At 39.3% G+C, this 9,913-nt stretch overlaps 1 non-coding gene across 1 annotated transcript; it reads left to right on the forward strand.

The window, feature by feature from the left end:
* The first annotated feature begins 1,739 nt into the window (after positions 1-1,739).
* Positions 1,740-1,849, forward strand: LOC132809455 (U6 spliceosomal RNA). The gene has a single exon (XR_009642327.1). It is a non-coding gene; the product is annotated as a U6 spliceosomal RNA (small nuclear RNA).
* The last annotated feature ends 8,064 nt before the right edge of the window (positions 1,850-9,913 follow it).

Below are 9,913 nucleotides of genomic sequence, written 5' to 3' on the forward strand. Positions count from 1 at the left end.
TAGTATTCTGAGGAAGTGGTGCTAACCACTGAGTCACCATGCTACCCTTTAATATCTGTCAATAATTAGCTATAAGCATTTCCTAAATGTTTTGCTTCAGACATTATTTTTGAGAAGGTTATCAAAGAAAAGTGAATCCTGAACTGATTAAGAGTTGAGATGAGTGATGAGGAAGCTAAAGGACTGCACTGAATTGTCTGTTTAGATTGTTGACTTAAGTCTCCAAAGGGGAACAAACTCATAGCCTTTTTGACTCAGAGGTGATAGTACTGTCATTGCATCAAGGCTAACAGCTAATATAGATTGCCGGTACTATACATTGCTTTAACAATGAAACTAATTTATGCATGGTTATCATTTTTATTTGTTTGTGCTATTATGCTCCATATCTGCTTTTTAAAATATTAATGATCTTGCTCTACATTTAAAATCTGTTCTGGTTTTATTTCAGATTTAGCGGGTTTGCATTTCCTTTTGATTAACATTCAAATATTCCTGGATAGAGTATTCATATTAATTTTAAAATAACGTAGTTCTTGACCCAATCCTCATTTATGGAAAAGAAAATTGGGTGTAAGTTTAAGAAAGGTTTGGGAATCACCCTTATTATCCATCCTAGAAAGCAAGCAGACTTTGATGTTGTAGTGCTTACCATGTTATGAACTCAGTTTACAAAATGTTAATGTACCTGTCATCAACTTTGGTAGATAATAATAAGAATTTTAGTTCCTTTTGATCATGATTGTCTCCATAGGTTTCATTGACCCTTAACTCCTAATGACCCTAGTTTAGATTTTTCCCCTTCCCAGCCCGCATAAAATTTGCTCTCAAGATCTATTACATAATCTGATCAGACCCTGACAGCGCTTACACACACTGTTGCCTGAAACATCAAGCAGATGGTAACTCAACTATTCGCTTACAGATGGCCAATATCTCTTGATTTCTGTGAAACATGTTCTTTTCAATTGTTTCAGAAAAGCAACAATTATAATTGGAACCACATCTATGGTGTTCTGTTTGAGAGACAAAGTTATCATTCATCGATATTATTCTGGAAGTTTAAAATTTTCCATGATTACATTTACAAAATACATTCATAGAATATGGGTGTTTGTAAGGCCAGTACTTATTGTCCATAATTGCTGGAATCTGTAAATGGGAATATAAACAGTATGTGATGAAGGAACAGCACAAGTAAAGTGACATTCACAGCCATACAAAATCCCAAAGAGCTTGAGAAAAAGGCAGTAAGATTCAACAAAATGCATTCAGATTCAGAACTGCATGTTCCATTAAAACATGGATTCCTTTATTCATTCCTCTGCCAGACTCCCTCTGCTGGTACATATGTGTAAGGTAGCCTTAAGTGGACAAAAGGTACAATATAATTTTCTGTACGCTGCATTCTCTTACTTCGTAGAAAATGAGACACTTTGTATGTTTCAGTGCTTTGTTTTTAAACAAATGTAAGCAATAAACTTAAAAATAATGAGGCATTCAACTTCAACATTAATACTAGTACACATTGTAACTTATTTACAACTCTACAATGCACTCCATCATGTACAATCAGATGTAAGATTTATACACCAACTGAGAAAAGTTCACTTTTCAACAATCACATAAGTATGGAGAATGTTTTCTCTTATGGATAAGTAGGATGTCACTTGACATCAGGTTTTGCAACATTGAACTCACATTTATGATCTGATTTGTCAATATCTGTATCAAATTCAATGCTTATAGCCTAAGCAGCACATATACTGAAATTGGAATGGGACAGGGAAGATTAACAAGGCCCTTGTGCAAGGGTGACACACAAATTTGTGAAGTGCTTCATATTTTTCAAGGCTGTCTTGAAGGCACAGTGGTAGTGTCCCGACCCTTGCTGAAAAGGTTGATTAGAAAAATAGGTTAAATACTGTTTGTTCTTAATATTTTACAGATGCTGCATTTAGTATTTTGAAAATGATATTGTGATGATTTATGAACTGAGCTTAGCAGTGATCATTGATTTTTTTATACTCGAAATTTGCTCCATTGTATCAAACTACTCCAAGATCTCCTTCCTGAGTCCTGAGAATGAAGAGCTATGTAACCTAGTCATTGAGTCATAGAGATGTACAGCACGGAAACAGACCCTTTGTCCAACTCATCCATGCCGACCACATTCTTTTCAGTCAGAGAACCTTAGAACACACCCTGTCACCTTGTGTCTGTCCTCACTTTATAATGACTTCCTGCACCTGCTCAAGTCAAAACGCATCTCTCCTTTAGGAGACACATTTTGGCTTTAAATAAAGCAGGCCAGCTCGATCTCCTGCTACTCCTTTATGATAGTGTTCCCCTTGCTGAGGTGTGTACCACTCAAAAGCAGGCTTAACTCTGTCTATATGTTACAATGGCATCCACTGCCCAAATCAGAAGTTATAGGCTTAGGTGAATTGAAGATCATGATTCTCAAATCCCTTTTGGAGGTGATCTGAACTTTTCCTGAAGCACGGACATTCCTAATGAAGGGTTAGTGGTTTCACAACTCTCCTGCCCCTCGGACACTGCCTGACCTATTGTGCTTTTCCAGTACCACACTTCTCGATTCTGATTCTCAGTTCACAAGAGCTGTTGTAAGTGACTATTGTCAAACTGTCATAGATCTCCTTCCTAAAAAATGAGGCAGAACTTGATCTTGACCACGCTATGGTGAGAAATGCAAAACAGTAATAGAAAGAAAACAAAATGTTTTTCAAACATTATGTAATGTTATGCAGAATGTTTATCAATACGAATTACTAATTATACATTTCTAGTGTTCTAATGAGTGCACAGCCAATGTTTGCACTCTGCATTGGTTATCATTACTTATTACAAGAAATTCATTTCTTGCTTTAAAATTATCTTCGGTCATCAACATTAGCTTTCGACTGAAGTATTTCACAGTGTCCTGGTTTTGTCCTAAAGTGATAATAATTATTAAACTGAATCACAGAAAAAACTTTAAGAAAGCTCAAAGCATTATTTTACTGATGTGCTGTTTATTACCATGGTTTCTACATCATGACAACACAATTGACATAGACTCCCTTGTCAGATCCACACCCCCCACCAACCCAACCTCCACCCCCGGCACCTTCCCCTGCAACCGCAGGAAATGTAAAACTTGCGCCCACACCTCCACACTCACTTCCCTCCAAGGCCCCAAGGGATCCTTCCATATCCCCCACAAGTTCACCTGTACCTCCACACACATCATCTATTGCATCCGCTGCACCCGATGTGGCCTCCTCTATATTGGTGAGACAGGCCGCTTACTTGCGGAACGCTTCAGAGAACACCTCTGGGCCGCCCGAACCAACCAACCCAATCACCCCGTGGCTCAACACTTTAACTCCCCCTCCCACTCCACCGAGGACATGCAGGTCCTTGGACTCCTCCACCGGCAGAACACAACTACACGACGGCTGGAGGAGGAGCGCCTCATCTTCCGCCTGGGAACCCTCCAACCACAAGGTATGAATTCAGATTTCTCCAGCTTCCTCATTTCCCCTCCCCCCACCTTGTCTCAGTCGGTTCCCTCAACTCAGCACCGCCCTCCTAACCTGCAATCCTCTTCCTGACCTCTCCGCCCCCACCCCACTCCGGCCTATCACCCTCACCTTGACCTCCTTCCACCTATCCCACCTCCATCGCCCCTCCCCCTAGTCCCTCCTCCCTACCTTTTATCTCAGCCTGCTTGGCTCTCTCTCTCTTATTCCTGATGAAGGGCTTATGCTCGAAACGTCGAATTCTCTATTCCTGAGATGCTGCCTAACCTGCTGTGCTTTGACCAGCAACACATTTGCAGCTGTGATCTCCAGCATCTGCAGACCTCATTTTTTACTCATAGACATTTGGTATAGATACCACATGGTATAGATTGATAAATCACATTGTTCAATTTTAACTCTGTGCCAGCTTTCAGTGAATGAGTAACAATACGAGTTCAACTCACCTGATGTTCTCAAAATGAGATTGGCAGTATTTAAGCTCCAAGACATCACTTAAATCCTGCCAATATAGAGTCATAGAGATGTACAGCATGGAAACAGACCATTCGGTCCAACTCATCCATGCCGACCAGGTATCTCAACCTAATCTAGTCCCGTTTGCCAGCACTTGACTCTCTCAACCCTTCCTATTCATATACCCATCCAGATGCCTTTCAAATTGTACCAGCCTCCACCACTTCCTCTGGCAGCTCATTCCATACCTGCACAACCCTCTGTGTGAAAAAGTTGCCTCTAAGTTCCCTTTTAATTTTTTCCCCTCTCACTTTAAACCTATTCCCTCTAGTTCTGGACTCCCCCACCCCATGGAAAAGACCTTGTCTATTTGTCCTACCCATGTCCCTCATGGTTTTATAAACATCTATAAGGTCACCCTTCAGCCTCTGACGTTTCAAAGAAAATAGCCTCACTTCATTCAGCCTCTTTCTATAGCTCAAATCCTCCAACCCTGCCAACATCCTTGTAAATCTTTTCTGAACCCTTTCAAGTTTCACAACATCTTTCTGATCATGGCCTAATCAATGTTCTGTACTGCCACAATATGACCTCCCAACTCCTATACTCAATGTTCTGATCAATAAAGAAAGCATACCAAAAACCTTCTTCACTATCCTATCTACCTGTGACTCCACTTGGAAAGAGCTATGAACCTGCACTCTAAGATCTTTTAGTTCAGCAACACTCCCAGGGCCCTACCATTAAGTGTGTAATCCTGCTTTGACTTGCCTTTCCAAAATGCAGCACCTCACATTTATCTAAATTAAACTCCATCTGCCACCCCTCAGCCCATTGGTCCATCTTATGATGTAGCAGCTATATTGCAGATTGAAGACTATTCAATAAGACAGCTCAGTAGCAGGATCTGCTGATATGGGCATCTTGTGAGCAATAAATGTGAGGCAGGTAGGAGCATAACATTTCTTTGTGAAGCCCAAAGAATCACTTCTGTCTCTACTGCCTTCACAGGCAAACCAGCAAAAGAGATATTCGAGGGATTTCCCTGAACTCTTCTGGCCTGGATCCACATCACAGCAACTTTCCCACTCAGGCCACTGAGTTAAAATTGTAAACAGGCCGGGTGATATCAACAAAGTCCAAGAAGCAGAACTAAGAAAGGACCTTTCAAACTTCATTCCCCAAATGTTACTCCACAAGAACACATCCCTACAGCACCTCATTGGTACATTTTAAAAATAAAAGGTTGATTAATTTTGTTCATAAAATAACAAATATAGAATTTAACGTAACACACCGATTTCACACTAGGTACAAAAGTTTCAAGAAAGTGAGGTATTCTGTCACAGAACTTTGGAAAAATTGCTAACAGGGTCAAGCTAAGAAATTAAAGTCTGGTTGGATGTATACCCAGAGGTTTCATCACATGATCTCACTGCTCCATTAACCCCACCTAACTAAATAGACTTTTCCATCTTCAATATTTGAGAATCAAGAAACAAAAAAACACATAAAACACATATCTTTTCTCCAGGATTAGCATTATCCTAGAAGACTAATCTTTAATTCCTGGATAATGTGCTATGGGATTGCCAGAAATGACCCAGTTTATGGTCCTTATCTCACATTTCCTGATGCAGGATCACAGCTATTGATGCACAGCTATTGTGCATATGGTCTACGTAGGACGAGACAGCAGTGAGCAGACAGCCCAGGCAGTAAAAGAGAAGAAAATAAGTTAAAAATATGACCAAAGAATGAGAGTAAACTTACAAATTATTTGGTGGTTAAATTGATAGGGCTAAAGTTTATTTTTCTCACCAGCTACAAAGGCCAAAAAGAAACGAAGGACAGTGAGACAATACTGCACAAGTATATTCCCAAACGTTCATAATTAAACATTTCTTTATTTAAACAATCAGCATGAACCTCTTGGCTTTGTTTTTACAATCAGATATGTATTTATGGAACCAGAAATTGGAAAACTTTGATATTAAATACCTTGAATCTGTTAATTTTGGCATAGACTAAGGATTTTATAGATGCATTGCTGTGTAACCACCAAATCTCCTTCAATCCCCTTGTCCCTAATTCCTAAAAACCACAAAGAGACATGTTTCTTTTTTCGCTTTTCATTACTTCTAATGAAAGTTGCAGAGAATACTGTGTGACTTTAGCCTAAAGTGAAACATGATCTTGAAGCATCTCAAGGACCAGAAGTTTTTTCAGAAAACATTGCTTACGTCTTGTGTTCACTGCTATTTCAGTGAGGCCAATTAGACTTGATGGGGCATTTTAGAAAGCTGTCGCCAAGCCTTGCTCAGGAATAGCAAACAAGGCTCAAAGTAAATAAACGAATGGGTAAGTGTGGCACATCCCTGAAGCCTCTTGCCTTGAGACCCCCTCCCTGAGACTGCGATTGCTGAAGTACTGAACTAAGAACAGGTTAATTCGTCTTGACATTAGTTAACAGCGGTAATTACAAGTGAGCAATTAATCAGGGGAAGTCTCCAAACAGAAGGAGAACAAATAAACAGACAGTGGTCCCTGATCCATTTCACCTTTCAGATCAGGACATGGTCCAGGTGTCATGCTGAGGTGGGGCCAGTCAGTCTTGCCCACTTTCTCTGGGGAACAAAAGCGACTTCTCACCCATTCATCCCTCTTCCCCTCATGGGGACCTGCATTGTTGTGAAAAGCTGTTGGAAGCTGGGAAGGATGTCATTGCTCAGTGAAAGAAATCATTGAGTCATTCAATTTAAAAACATAATCCAATGAATCAACAGTTAAGAAAGAAACATCAGCCTTTATTTGAGTTGTTTCAGCTGAAATATTCTTATTAAAGCGACTGCTCAGGAATGACTAAATAAAGAATTGCTGTGTTCCATTGTCTTAAAAAGATCATCAGTAACAGATTTCAGATCGGAATCAATCTTGCAGCATATTTTAATGATTTTTTTAAAAGTCTTTAACATAAAATAAAGTAAATATTTGTATTTCTGTTGCATTTTAAAAACCTCAGGACATATAGCAAAATACTCTCAAAATAGGAACTAATTTAGAAAATGTAGTAATGTAAGAAACCCTGTCAGCAAATCTGCAGTCAAGAATTCCCACAATTGTATGTGATAACAATTAATTGATGTATATTCAGTAGTCACGTGACACCAGGTTATAGTCCAACAGGTTTATTTGAAATCACAAACTTTCAGAGCAGCATTGATCATTGATAAAGTTAAAAATCACACAACACCGAGTTTATAGTTCAACAAGTTTATCTAAAAGCACTTGATTTTGGAGCACTACTCCGTCATCAGGTAGCTGTGGACCGGGATCATAAGACACAGAATTTAAAGCAAAAGATCACAGTGCCATGTATGCAACTGATACACTGTGTTGAGGAAACCTAGATTCCTGTTAACTCTTTCATCTTGTGGCTTGGGTTGTGGGTTTCAGTTCATTGGTATGTAAATCCCAGAACTTCTTTTGGGTCACATTCTCAAGATAACTTAAGATTTTGTGGAAAAACAGGTGACATCTCAGCTTAACAGCAATCTAGGTTTGTTCAATATATCGTACCATTTGCATGACACTGTGATCTTTTGCTATAAATTCTGTGTCTTATGATCCGGCTCCACAGCTACCTGATGAAGGAGCAGCGCTCTGAAAGCTAGTGCTTCCAAATAAACCTGTTGGACTATAACCTGGGGTTGTGTGATTTTTAACTTTGTCCGCCCCAGTCCAACACCGACTTCTCCGCATCTTGATCATTACTGTATTTTAACAGAGTTGTTTGCAGGATGGGATGACAGAGCGACTGGTAGCCTGCCCCACTCTCTCTTTGGAACTAGTGCCCTGGGATCTAAGCACTTGAAGGGACAAGTAGGGGGTCTCAGTTTAAAAGCTTACTCAAGATTTGCAGTGTAATATTCAAGGTTCCAGAGTGCACCTTGAACACACAATTTTCTAACTCAGAGAGATGCTCATATTCAGATGAAAACAATCAGAACAGAAGTAAATGACTGATTGACTATGGCTGTGAAGTGTGATATAGGATACATTTTAATAATTCATATTCTTAGCTTCAGCAAGAAGTGACAAAAGATCCTACAGGGTTTACTGGCCAATACTCATTTTCAATACGAAGTGATGCTCACTACAGTGCCACACTGAGATATTGCCTGGATATGCCTAAAATAAAATACTGTGCACCCATGGTATCCACGAGCATATTGCAAGCTTGTGCCAGTCTCCACTTTTCTTGTTCCATTCTGCCTTCTTGTAGAAGGCAACCTTATTACCTTCTGCAATAAGGTAACATTGGCCCTTATGTGAAAATGAATAGCATTCAACATCATTGCTTGATAAAGGTCAGAAATCACACGACTTCAAGTTATAGCCCAACTGATTCATTTGAAATCACAAACTTTCGGAGCACTGTTCCTTCGACAGGTGTAGCCTGATGAAGGGGCTATGCTCTGAAAGCTTGAGATTTCAAATGAACCTGTTAGACTATGACCTAGTGTTGTGTGACATTTGACTTTGTCCACCCCAGTGCAACACCAGCATCTCCTATATCTTGTTTGAAAAAAACTCAAAGTTATCTAATAGTTAATAAACAGTGCCACAAAGACTGCGAGGGAGACCGAGATGGTAACTCTCTCTTCGTCAAAATCCAACCTTATTCTCCAGCCCAAGTTCATACAACATTGTAAAATTAGGTGGTGCTTAATCCATTCCTCAGCATTAACACTTTAATATAGCCCCTGTTTAGTTCATTCACTATTGCAACCCTGATCCATTTCTTCAAACTCTCTGGATTTAATTATATGACTGGTTATTCAGTGAATTATATGAAATCACCAGAAATATAGTCATACGTTTGAGATGAAGCAAAAAAATACAAACCGCCAAAAACACAGATCTTAAGCAATCAAACTTTGCAGCATAAATCCAGGCCAAAGTTTCAATTTTACTGTAAAGGAGTACTGTATCCTTGAGTTATCATCTGCATTGGTGCAGATAGAGTGTTAAACAAGGTCCTGTCTGAACTCTCAGTTGGATGTAAATAATGCGATGGCATTGACATCCTTTCTGGAGGTCCTTCCATATCTTGATTTATCTGCAGCTTCCTGCCTGCTCTTAATGTTAACATGTGCCCAATACTCTGAACCTTGGTCTGATTTCCATTTTCCCTTGACTTCTGTCAAAATCGGTTTAGCCTATTGCCTGCAACTATTTCGTACACCTCTCCAGCAGCCTTAACTTCTTATACAAATCTATTCAAAACCTACAACTTTGACCCTGAAAATAACTATTCCTTTTGACCGTTCTCTCGTTGCTACTTTCTACCTGATGGTTCTCCTTTTGGTATTTCAGATATTTTACAATTCTAGAATTCATAAAAATGCTTGTTCTTGTGTAATGTGTCCCTGCTTGTCTCTGCTGTTGTTACCGTCGTGAGAAATTACACTAAGCTACCTTATTACAAGTCTGTAAAGTCAGATTGTAAATTTATCTCGTGACAGCACACTTGAATACAGAGCACATAATCACAAATTTAGATGGGGCAAGGACAGTAGGTTTGAGAAACTGACTCCACAGGAGAACACTTAGGGGTTGATCGTGTGGGAAAAATATTAGATACACAAGTAACACAGTAGGTTGTTTAGAAATATTAGTTTTGCGGATGACCGAATGTTTGATCTAATCTTTTCACTTGGTTTTCTAAGAGATGTTTCTTTTTAGATTTTACTGGATTGCAATCACAGAGGGAGGCCATTTGGCCCATTGTGCCTGACCTGACTCATTAAATTAACATTATAATCTAGTTTCAATCTTATTTTATTAATTCACATTTCCAGTTCCATCAAAAGTGTCAGAAAATCCAATTGACTTTCATTCTTGAACAG

Source organism: Hemiscyllium ocellatum, chromosome 3 (assembly GCF_020745735.1).
Source record: "Hemiscyllium ocellatum isolate sHemOce1 chromosome 3, sHemOce1.pat.X.cur, whole genome shotgun sequence".
Taxonomy (NCBI): domain Eukaryota; kingdom Metazoa; phylum Chordata; class Chondrichthyes; order Orectolobiformes; family Hemiscylliidae; genus Hemiscyllium; species Hemiscyllium ocellatum.